This window comes from Balaenoptera acutorostrata, chromosome 10 (genome assembly GCF_949987535.1).
Source record: "Balaenoptera acutorostrata chromosome 10, mBalAcu1.1, whole genome shotgun sequence".
Lineage (NCBI taxonomy): Eukaryota > Metazoa > Chordata > Mammalia > Artiodactyla > Balaenopteridae > Balaenoptera > Balaenoptera acutorostrata.
This window is the reverse complement of record NC_080073.1, coordinates 83,912,761-83,924,655: the sequence shown is the minus strand read 5'-3', so window position 1 is coordinate 83,924,655 and position 11,895 is coordinate 83,912,761.

The following is an 11,895-nucleotide window of genomic DNA, read 5'->3' as shown; positions in this document are numbered from 1 at the left end:
CCCTGAAACTTTGTGTGTGTGTGTGTGTGTGTGTGTGTGTGTGTGTTTTAATTACCACAGCCTAGCCTACTCTAACTAATAGAAGGTGAGATCAGGAAGCAATTTTATTTTCATTTCTCTTTGTCCCTTTAAACCCATTTTGTGGGACCCATTCTCCTTCTGCTCCTTGATGGACATTTAAAACAGGTTCCATGACCTTTCTGGTCATTGTATGTAATCAAAGGTCACCTGGTCTAATTTCCCCAAAAGTTTAGTAATTAAATGGTCTGGTTTCATGTAATGGTAAAACTTCAAACTTTATTTAAACTCAAGGCTTCTTCCCTTTCTTTGTGCCACATACAGACCAGCTGCCTTCACTGGGAATTGAAGTGTGCAGTGATCTCTCATTTCCCATTTCTTGCTTTGTGGCAGAAACTGCTATTGTCCCCCAATATTCATTCACCTCTTCTTCCTTACTAATAAAACTCCCAAATTTTTGGTGGACTTGTAGCCACCCTGAATAAAGACTACATTTCCCAGCATCCCTTGAAGCTATGTGTGACCATGTGACTAACTTCTGGGCAAAAGGGTCTGAGTGAAGTGAGTGAGGAACTTTTTGATAATGCTTTGGATGGCCGGCATGGTGCTCCACTTCCCCTTTCCCTCTTCCTGCTGGCTGGAATAAGGACCCAGAGGATGTGGTGATGGGTCATTTCAACCTTTCAGGTGAGAGCAGCATTCCAGGGAAGGGCAAAACAGCAAGACAGAAGGACCCAGGGTCCCCAACATGGTGGAATTACCATATCCAGCCCAGGAGTCCTTATGCTGGAACTATTCCATGAGAAATACTTTAACTTTTGTCTCTTTTTAACATAGAGTTTTTTTCCCCCAGCAGCTGCTCTTGTATACTTACTATACAGGTCATCCTTTATGCGTGCTTCTGTCTTTCCTCCATCATCTTGCTAACTCACCTTAGACCTTGGACCCCAACAGGGTTGGAGTGGTGAGAGGGAGAGGCCGAAAGGTGCCAGGAGAGGATTTATTTGGCTAGAACTCCTGTGAGATGGCATAAGTCATCCCTGGGTTTTTAGGCATAGGTGATCCTTCCTTTCATTAGGCACTTTTGTGGATACTTTTGGAGACAACTCCTTCCCTTCGCTAAGATTTCTCACTCCCTGATTGTTGGATGTGGTCAAATGCCCTGCTTAGGCTAGTCAACTATATTTCTTTCTCCAGCCTCTACAAGTCTGGCAGGACTCTATCAGGCTCACCAATCCCTCCAGGTGACACTTTTGGACAGGATCTAACATCACCCTGCGTCAGGCCCCACATCTGGTCCACAGGAAACATCATAAATCCAGTGGTGGTATCTGGGAAGGCTGGCAGCCTCTCAGCCCAGCAGCCTCTCTTGTTCCACCATCAGGGCAGCTAGCCAATTTGTTTTTTTGATTTTCAGAATGAACCAGCCACCAGCTCACCCAGTCCTCCACACTGCAGGGAACACACATTAAGCTCTCTGAAGGATACTATGAAGCCCCTTTCCCTGGGCTTGAAGGGAAAGAAATGCCTGTCTCAGATTTCCTCAAGAGGCTGAATAGCTACCCCATTCCTACTCCCATCTATGGTCCCACCTTTATGGGGACATTCCCAGGCTTGGCACTGTAAAGGTGCTCTGGCCCCTTCCCTCATGATTCTCCTCTTATTGAGGAAGAGATTCAAACTCTTTAGAAGCTCATTTCTCTTGAATAAGAACTCATTTGTCTTGTCTGTTTGCTTTCCAAATACCAACCTCACCCACTTACCTCATATCTTCCAGGGCATCACAGAGGAATTAACATGCCCAGAAGCTCTAGTGAAACTGCATTCTATTCTCCTTCTGTTTGAACTTCCAGTCTACCTTACCCAAGGTCACCTGCAGTGACTCCACCAGAGCCACTGTCACTGCCACTATCCCCAACAGAACAAGGGGCTCTCACCCCAGCGGTAGTAATTAGTCTGTGGTGCAAGTAGTATTTCAAGGTTGAGTTCAAAAATGTAACCTGAGTTTCTCTGGGTCTCACTAGCCTGCAAGGATATGCAAATGGGGTCATCTTAAGGTAATAACCCAAATATTAGTGTCTCTTCCCAACCCCTACAAAGTCCCCTTCTCTGCTGAAGTATTTCTGGGGATCTGAGGGAAGTCTCACATGTGCTCATAAATCTAGCCATCCAGGTATATTGCAACTGTCTCCATTTCCTTCTGAGCATCACACCCACTGAACTGGAACCCTCGAGACACCAAATCTGCAGGGTGTGGGGGGTGTCTATGCCCAGTGGTCAGATGCCTTTCCTGTCTTTTGTGATCCACTTCATTAGTGGGGCATCCAAGCAATGCCTGTAGGCCCCAGGGTCTTGCAGAGCTTGTAGGACCACAGCTTCCGGATTGACATTCAGCCTTCTTCCTGACTGGGATGGAGGCAGGACTGGACTGGGGATGGTGGCAAACAACATCCACTTACTCTTTTAGTCAACAGATATTTCCTGAATTCCTCTTCCATGCTAGTCACATGGTGAACAAGATAAATGTGGTCTCTGCAACCAAGGAGTTTACAGCCTGATGCAAGACCAAAAACCAAACACACACACACACACACACTCACACACACTCACAGAGCAAAAAAAGGCACTTAAAATTTAATGTTCAAGACTTTGTTATTATTGGGTCAAGTTCATTGTACTTGGCTGCTGCTTCTGCCTGGGTGAGTTCTGTGCATGAAGCCTGTCAACCTTCAGGCAAATAGACGCTGACAGCCGGACAGCCGGCCTTACCTAGGGCAGCACCACCCCTCCTCACCCTGCTGCTACAGGGATCCACTGGGGCCCAGGGCTGGAGGTTAACCCTTACTGTGCTGCAAGTGTCTGTTTTTCTTTTTTTTTTACACTCAGTGACAACCAAAGGAAAACACTTATGGTACCTCCCCAAGAGCTTTCTTCCTCCCCCATCCAACACCATGGTTTCCAAACTTTCCATTCCCTGCAGCAAAACTGGTTAGGAGACTGGACAGGCCACTGTCATAACTTCAAAAATATAAGAGAAGGCCAGGGATCTGTCAATCCTGGGGTAAGAGGGGTCAGGCCAGCGCAGACCAGACATGGGGAGGTGAAAAACTTTGAGAGAAGGTAAAGGGAAGGGCTATTTGTGGAGAGGGAGGGGTTGGGTTGAAGAAGGAGGTATTGGAGGAACGGAGGGCAGTCTTGGAAGCCCATCTTCTGCTGGTCTAGGGAACCAGACATGAGAGAGAGAAAACCTGGAAATGAACCTGGAAACTAAAATTCCAAAATACACAAAAATTAACACTGAAGAAAGCAGCTAGCAACACCAACACTCCAGAAACAGATTCATGCCGGATGAAGTGAAAAGAACAGAACAACCAGAAAGAGACTTCAGTATCCTCCAAGAGATGACTGAACATATAGTGTTCATTAAAAGAAAACAGCAATTAGGAAATAAAAACCAGCAGAAAGGTGCCATCACTAAACAATGGAAGAAAAATATAATTCAATAAATAGTTTGGGAGAAATGATTATTTGGGAAAATACATATATGTGAAACATCTAATGTAACAAAAATCCAAATATTTTCTATTATCTGAAAAGAAGAGGATGTTCTAAGCTGGCTAAAAGAATAAAATGGTCCAATAAAAGAAAGGAGTAGACTGATAAATTTAACCACAGTTTTGTTTTCATTTTTATAGTTAATGGAAAAAAATTAAAAGCAAACAAATAAATTAAGAAAATATTGGCCATTTTGTACATAAGGACACAGGCTCTGAATCCAGACTCCTTGGGTAGGACCTTGGGCAAGTTCATTGACCTCTCCATGCTTCTGTTTCTTCTATAAAATAATAATTGCACCTGCCTCATGGTGGGTCAGGATTAACCGAGTAACTACACGTAAAGCTCTTAGAACAGTAGTTGACACATAGAAAGCAGTCAATAGCTATTTCTTTTTTATTTTGTAGCATGTAAGAAATTCAGACACAAACAATTCACAACAGAGAAACCATAAATAACAACTTAGTGAAAAGTTCAACTTCACTAATAATGAAAGAAAATTAAAACAATTCAAATTTTACCTTTCTAGTTGGTAAAGACTTTAAGATGACAATAGAGTATTCCTTCTCTAACCATGGGGGTTATGTTCCAAAAAATCTCCTTGGATGAAAACATTGTGATTAAGGAATTTAGGACTTTATGCAAAGTCAGGGGTAGGAGAGATCAAAACCTTTAGTAAACCTATGTCCTAAAAAGGTTTTATGCCACCTCACCATTAGGATAGCTACTATCAAAACAGAAAATAACAAGTGTTGGCAAAGATATGAAGCAATTAGAACCCTTGTGCACTTTTGGCGGGAATGTAAAATAGTGGAGCCGCTATGGAAAACAGTGTAGTGGTTCCTTAAGAAATTAAAAACAGAATTACTATATGATCCAGCAATTCCACTTTTGGGGATATACCCAAAATAATTGAAAGCAGAGTCTCAGAGAGATATTTATACACCCATGTTCATAGCAGCATTATTCACAATAGCGAAAAGATGAAAGCAACCCAAGAGTCCATCAGTAAATGAATGAATAATCAGAATGTGGTCTGTACATAAAATGAAATATTATTCAACTTAAAAGGAAAGGAAATTCTAATGCATGCTACAACATGGATGAACCTTGAGTATATTATATTCAGTGAAATAAGCTGCCACAAAAAGGTAAGATTCCACTTATAAGAAGTAGTCAAGGGCTTCCCAGGTGGTGCAGTGGTTAAGAATCCGCCTGCCAGTGCAGGGGACACGTGTTTGAGCCCTGGTCCGAGAACATCTTACATGCTGCAGAGCAGCTAGGCCCATGCGCCACAACTACTGAGCCTGTGCTCTAGAGCCCGCGAACCACAACTACTGAGCCCGTGTGCCTAGAGCCCGAGCTCCGCAACAAGAGAAGCCAACACAATGGGAAGCCTGTGCACTGCAACGAAGAGTAGCCCCTGCTCGCCACAACTAGAGAAAGCCCACGCACAGCAACGAAGACCCAACAGAGCCAAAAAGAAAGGAAGGAAGAAAGAAAGAAAGTCAAGGGACTTCCCTGGCAGTCCAGTGCTTAAGACTTCGTGCTTCCACTGCAGGGGGCACGGGTTTGATCCCTGGTCAGGGAACTAAGATCTTACACGTTGCATGGCACAGCCAAAAAAATAAATAAAAATAAAAAAATAAAATTAGAAAAGAAAAATAGTCAAATTTGTAGAGACAGAAAGTAGGATGGTGGTTACCAGGGGCTAGTGGAAGTGGGAATGGGGAGTTGTTGTTTCATGGGTACAGAGCTTGTCATGCAAGATGAAAAGAGTTCTGGAGATGGATGGTGGTGATGGTTGCACAACAACGTGAATGTACTTAACACTACTGAACTGTACCCTTAAAAATGGTAAAAATGGTAAATTTCATACTATGTGCATTTTACCACAATTTTTTTTTAATTTTAAGATTTGTGCTTTATGTTAAAAAATATTCTTTATTTTTACTAAAATAAACTCATAAAGAGATGATCAATTTTACAAAACTTAGATTGGTAACTGCTGACTGAACAATGATTGTCCATTAACCCTTCTTTACTGGAGAGCAGCCTCCAAAGGCATCCCTCTCCTGCAGTTTCAATGAAATGTTTGCAAATTAGTTCTAGTTTATTACCGCTAATGGGCCTATGAAGAAGGATTTTGTTTGCACATAGTTCTCCATCCAACACTCAGCGCCTTTCCAATTATCAGTAGGAATACGTAATGTACTGCAATTATGTAATGCAGTTATGAAACAGAGAAAAAGTGTGGTCTAGACAGGATGTGCTATCATGGTCATGGCAGGAAGAGAAGCTTGTGCACTGCCCTGGAATAGCTCATGGTCACAGCCATGGGATGCTGATTCACTGGAGGGGGTGTGGCCCAGGCCTAGGTGTGTGGAAAGGGCCTGGCTGGCTCTAACAAGCACCTGTGGAAGGGGTGGGACCAGGGAAGGGAGACTTGGCTTCTACTTGGGCTCCTCCTCCAACTTTCAGTTCAGCCATAGATGAGGGTTTCCATTTCCTGGGTTTTAATGTCTTCCTTTTGCTATAAAGTGAAAGCGTTGGACTGAAGTGGGGTCTTCATCCCATGGCAAGGTAACATGGTATGTGAGGAAAGATCACAGTCATCTTCCTCACTTTCCCCTTACGTCAGTCCTTCCTGCCTTGAAATCTGTGTCCCGTCTGTCCCTACCTGCCCCTTGGTGGCTGTCTTCATTCAAACGTTCAACACTGCTCACTGAAACAGTTTCAACAGCCTCCCAACTAATTTTCCAGACACCAATCTTGATCCTCCCCAACCCACCCTGACCCTGCCTCTGGTAGCATCCTTCACTGTGGATGAAATTTCTGGCTTTATCACAAGGGTGTGTTTGCTCTGCCTTATACACAATTTTATCAGGTCATCAAGATCTTAGCAATCACCAGGGAGCAATTTACATTTTTGCAACATGGTTCCCATTATGCTGCTTTCTCCTCCTTTCTTCAGCAAACCCTCCGTGTTTTCCTTTGTATAAGAAATGAGCTAATGGGAGTTCCCTGGTGGTCTAGTGGTTAGGATTCAGTGCTTTCACTGCTATGGCCCAGGTTCAATCGCTGGTCGGGGAACTGAGATCCCCAAGCAGTGTGGCGAGGCTAAAATAAAAAAAGAAATGAGCCAGGATGTTATCCTGCAGGTTTGCCATTTTGACTTATTCCTCACAATCAGCAGCGTTCTAAAGGATTTCTGCTTTTGCTGGGAGTTGTGTCTCTGTCCACACATCTGGGCATTGGGTGTTCCCTGGGGCCTCAGTCAAAGTGCCTCTCTTGGGATTTCCGCCGTGTCCTTGTGGGGCTAAAAAACAAACTTAGAAAGCTCCTTGAAGGCTGGAACTTCGTCTCATTTACCGTTTATTTCCAACCCCTACATAGTGCCTGGGATATTTATGACTCCTCCATCTAAGATAAATATTAGAAAAAGTCCTTTAAAATTCCCCAGGGTCAAAAATGTTAGAAGCACAAAACAAGCACTGAATGTTCTTACTTTTCTCAGTTCCCTCTTGTCGTAACCACTCTCATGTCTCCTCCTCCCACCTCCTCAGCTTCAAAAACCCACAGCAGACTCTTGGGCACCCCTTACCTCGGACTCCATACCCCACAAGTGCCAAATCACATCCAGATGCAACCAAAAGGGACAGCCTAATACTCAGGGATCAACTCTACTCGTCCTCAGACTCCCACAGAACACTTAGCAATTCTCATCACAGAATGGGATGCATATTTTAGTCCAATAATGTTAATATTAGCACTAATTCCTCATCGATCTCTTCATCCACTCAGAAATTCAATGGCTCAATAGCGAGGAGTTTGGAGCAAAGGTAAGTACATGTTAGATGTGGGTAAAGACAACCCACTTCCAATTCTTACTCCCAGGGAGCTTTCTATACACAAACAGGGAAGAAAGATCCAGAACTAAATAGGGTCAGGAGGTCCATCTTAGGAATTTTAAGATTGAGAAAGGGATTTAAAAAAAAATAAAGAAAGGAATTTGCCTGTATCTTGATGATGCGAAAACCATATCAAAATATCATCTGTCACTTAGAACAGAGATAGCCCCAAGTCCTGGGCGGCAGGTGTCTGGCAGGGGGTAACTAGTGCACACCCAGAGACTTGGTACTGTTTATATTCGGCCTTGAAAACCTTCAGAACCAACCTTCCTCGGGGTTTTCTGTGAAGGTAAAAAGTCTCCTCAACTCCCAAATGGCACCTTAAGGAGATGTGTTCTTGCTCCAGGTGAGGAAAGGATCTCGTGAAGAACACCCCAGTGAACAAACAGCAAGACCCGGCCCCTTGCCTGCCTCTCACCCTGCCCTGGGCCTTCCCTACTGCACATCCCCTTCCAGCTGTGGAGCCCAGAGACACCCAGCTGAGGCTCCTGCTTGGTTTGAAGGTCATCCAGAGTTGAATACCAGCCCAGAATTTTAGCTTCCTGTCCAGGAAAACCAGCTACATAACTTTTAAAAAAAATTTTAAACTATTAGAATTTCAGATTTCCATTTTCATTTGCTTACTTTCTAATTGTTCCGTTGTTTGTAAGACAGAAATTTTCAGTCCCTCCCTCTGTTGTCTCTAATTTTTTTTCTTCTTTTTTTAAATGGAGATATAATTTATGTATCGTGAAATGCTCAAATCTTTTTTTAAATTTATTTTATTTATTTTTGGCTGTGTTGGGTCTTCATTGCTGCGCATGGGCTTTCTCTAGTTGCGGTGAGTGGGGGCTATTCTTCGTTGCAGTGCGTGGGCTTCTCACTGCGGTGGCTTCTCTTGTTGCGGAGCATGGGCTCTAGGCATGCGGGCTTCAGTAGTTGTGGCACGCGGGCTCAGTAGTTGTGGCTCGCAGGCTCTAGAGCTCAGGCTCAGTAGATGCGGCACACGGGCTCAGTTGCTCCGCGGCATGTGGGATCTTCCCAGAGCAGGGCTCGAACCCATGTCCCCTGCATTGGCAGGTGGATTCTTAACCACTGCGCCACCAGGGAAGCCCAAGGCTCTATTTTTTAAAAATATTTATTTATTTATCCATTTGGTTACGCTGGGTCTTAGTTGCAGCAGGTGGGCTCCTCAGTTGTGGCGCACTGGCTCCTCACTTGTGGTAGGCAGGCGCCTTAGTTGCAGCTCGCCGGCTCCTTAGTTGTGGCATGCGAACTCTTAGTTGCCACATGCATGTGGGAATCTAGTTCCCTGACCAGGGACTGAACCCTGGGCCCCCTGCATTGGGAGCGTGGAGTCTTAACCACTGCACCACCAGGGAAGTCCCTGTTAAGTGTCTATTGATGTGAACACACACACTATGGAAACATTAAGAGAAGATGCTACTTAATGGGATCAGGTGATTCTTTTCTTTTTAAAATTAATTTATTAATTTATTTATCTTTGGCTGTGTAGGGTCTTCGTTGCTGTGCACGGGCTTTCTCTAGTTGCGGCGAGCTGGGACTACTCTTCGTTGCAGTGCGCAGGGTTCTCATTGTGGTGGCTTCTCTTTGTTGCGGAGGATGGCCTCTAGGCACATGGGCTTCAGTAGTTGTGGCTCATGGGCTCTAGAGCCCAGGCTCAGTAGTTGTGGTGCACGGGCTTAGTTGCTCCATGGCACGTGGGATCTTCCTGGACCAGGGCTCGAACCCGTGTTCTTTTTTTTTTTTATCTATTTATTTTATTTTTGCTTGTGTTGGGTCTTCGTTTCTGTGCGAGGGCTTTCTCTAGTTGCGGCAAGCGGGGGCCACTCTTCATCGCGGTGCGCGGGCCTCTCACTATTGCGGCCTCTCTTGTTGCGGAGCACAGGCTCCAGACGCGCAGGCTCAGTAGCTGTGGCTCACGGGCCCAGTTGCTCCGCGGCATGTGGGATCTTCCCAGACCAGGGCTCGAACCCGTGTCCCCTGCATTAGCAGGCAGATTCTCAACCACTGCGCCACCAGGGAAGTCCCTCATGTGATTCTTTTATCAAGTGAGAGCTTCTTTCACAATTTGAAAAATTTCACTCTGTATGTAGAATGTTTTGGAACTCATGTTATGACGTCAGTTCAATAAATTAAAAGGCTGATTCCATGATGGGGAGGATAGATCTCTGCAGAAAAGTTTCTTCCTCCACCTCCCACCTCCAACCCCTACTCCTCAGACCAGGGTTTTCATGAAGCACAAGCCTCACTCCAGGAGGGAGCCCTGCTGAGGCTGGAGGAAAGCCTCCAGAAGGTGGCTAATACACTGCATTTGGCCCCTGGTTGTGGGCAGTGGCAAGTGGACAGGTGAAGTTTGAAGGCTATTTTCCAGAGACATGATGTGAACTTCAAGCCTCAGCTGATGGTCACGTGGTTGTGTGGTGGTGGCAGACTATTTATTTCATGAATGGAAGGACTCAGGCAGTGCAGAGGATGACATGGGCCACGTTGTCTGTATCACTATTGCCCTCGGGTCAGGGGGCAGGTCATTATGAAGCCCTTGCCAGTGGGTTCCCTGGAGTCTAGGTGAGATACACATGAGATGTCCCACACCCATGGATGTGTCATAGATGGGAGTATAGTTTATAGCATGATGCTTAAATTATCAAAAATATCACTTTTGGCACCCTAAAGGGGACACAGTGGTCTGTTTCAGGAGCATAGTGGCAGAATTTAGCACTTGTGTGAACCTCCTTTGATTAAAACATTATCAGCCCCCTCCCACCCCGACCTCTGATCGCCCCCCCCACCCCACACACACAGGGTGGTTCTGGGTCCTAGGCAGGCACTAAGAGTCTGCTGTTTGTACTCAGCTTAGCTCCACCCATGGCTGAAGAGCTGTGAAGTTCACGGTGGAAGATCTCCAAGAGGGGTGGTCTTTGCTGCCCCTGTGATCCAGCAGGCATGATAAGTTATCCATCCATCTGCCAGTTCTGGTTTCCTACTATGTATATGATTTAGAATTAGAAGCATATAAAAAATAGCCTTATTACTGGGACCTTTACCTCTAATTCCACTTTGCCTTCATATAATTCTTTTTTTTTTTAATCAGTCATCAATTTTATACACATCACTTTATACATGTCAATCCCAATCGCACAATTCAGCACACCACCATCCCCACCCCACAGCAGTTTTCCCCCCTTGGTGTCCATACGTTTGTTCTCTACATCTGTGCCTCAACTTCTGCCCTGCAACCCGGTTCATCTGTACCATTTTTCTAGGTTCCGCATACATGCGTTAATATACGATATTTGTTTTTCTCTTTCTGACTTACTTCACTCTGTATGACAGTCTCTAGATCCATCCACGTCTCAACAAATGACTCAATTTCGTTCCTTTTTATGGCTGAGTAATATTCCATTGTATATATGTACCACTACTTCTTTATCCATTCGTCTGTTTATGGGCATCTAGGTTGCTTCCATGACCTGGCTATTGTAAATAGTGCTGCAATGAACATTCGGGTGCATGTGTCTTTTTGAATTATGGTTTTCTCTGGGTATATGCCCAGTAGTGGGATTGCTGGGTCATATGGTAATTCTAGTTTTAGTTTTTTAAGGAACCTCCATATTGTTCTCCATAGTGGCTGTATCAATTTACATTCCCACCAACAGTGCAAGAGGGTTCCCTTTCCTCCACACCGTCTCCAGCATTTGTTGTTTGTAGATTTTCTGATGATGCCCATTCTAACTGGTGTGAGGTGATACCTCATTGTAGTTTTGATTTGCATTTCTCTAATAATTAGTGATGTTGAGCATCTTTTCATGTGCTTCGTGGCCATCTGCATGTCTTCTTTGGAGAAATGTCTATTTAGGTCTTCTGCCCATTTTTGGATTGGGGTGTTTGTTTCCTTAATATTGAGCTGAATGAGCTTTTTATATATTTTGGAGATTAATCCTTTGTCCGTTGATTCGTTTGCAAATATTTTCTCCCATTCTGAGGGTTGTCTTTTCGTCTTGTTTACGGTTTCCTTTGCTGTGCAAAAGCTTTGAAGTTTCAATAGGTCCCATTTGTTTATTTTTGTTTTTATTTCCATTACTCTAGGAGGTGGATCAAAAAAGATCTTGCTATGATTTATGTCAAAGAGTGTTCTTCCTATGTTTTCCTCTAAGAGTTTTATAGTGTCCAGTCTTACATTTAGGTCTCTAATCCATTTTGAGTTTATTTTTGTGTATGGTGTTAGGGAGTATTCTAATTTCATTCTTTTACATGTAGCTGTCCAGTTTTCCCAGTACCAGTTATTGAAGAGACTGTCTTTTCTCCATTGTATATCTTTGCCTCCTTTGTCATAGATTAGTTGACCATAGGTGCGTGGGTTTATCTCTGGGCTTTCTATCTTGTTCCATTGATCTATGTTTCTGTTTTT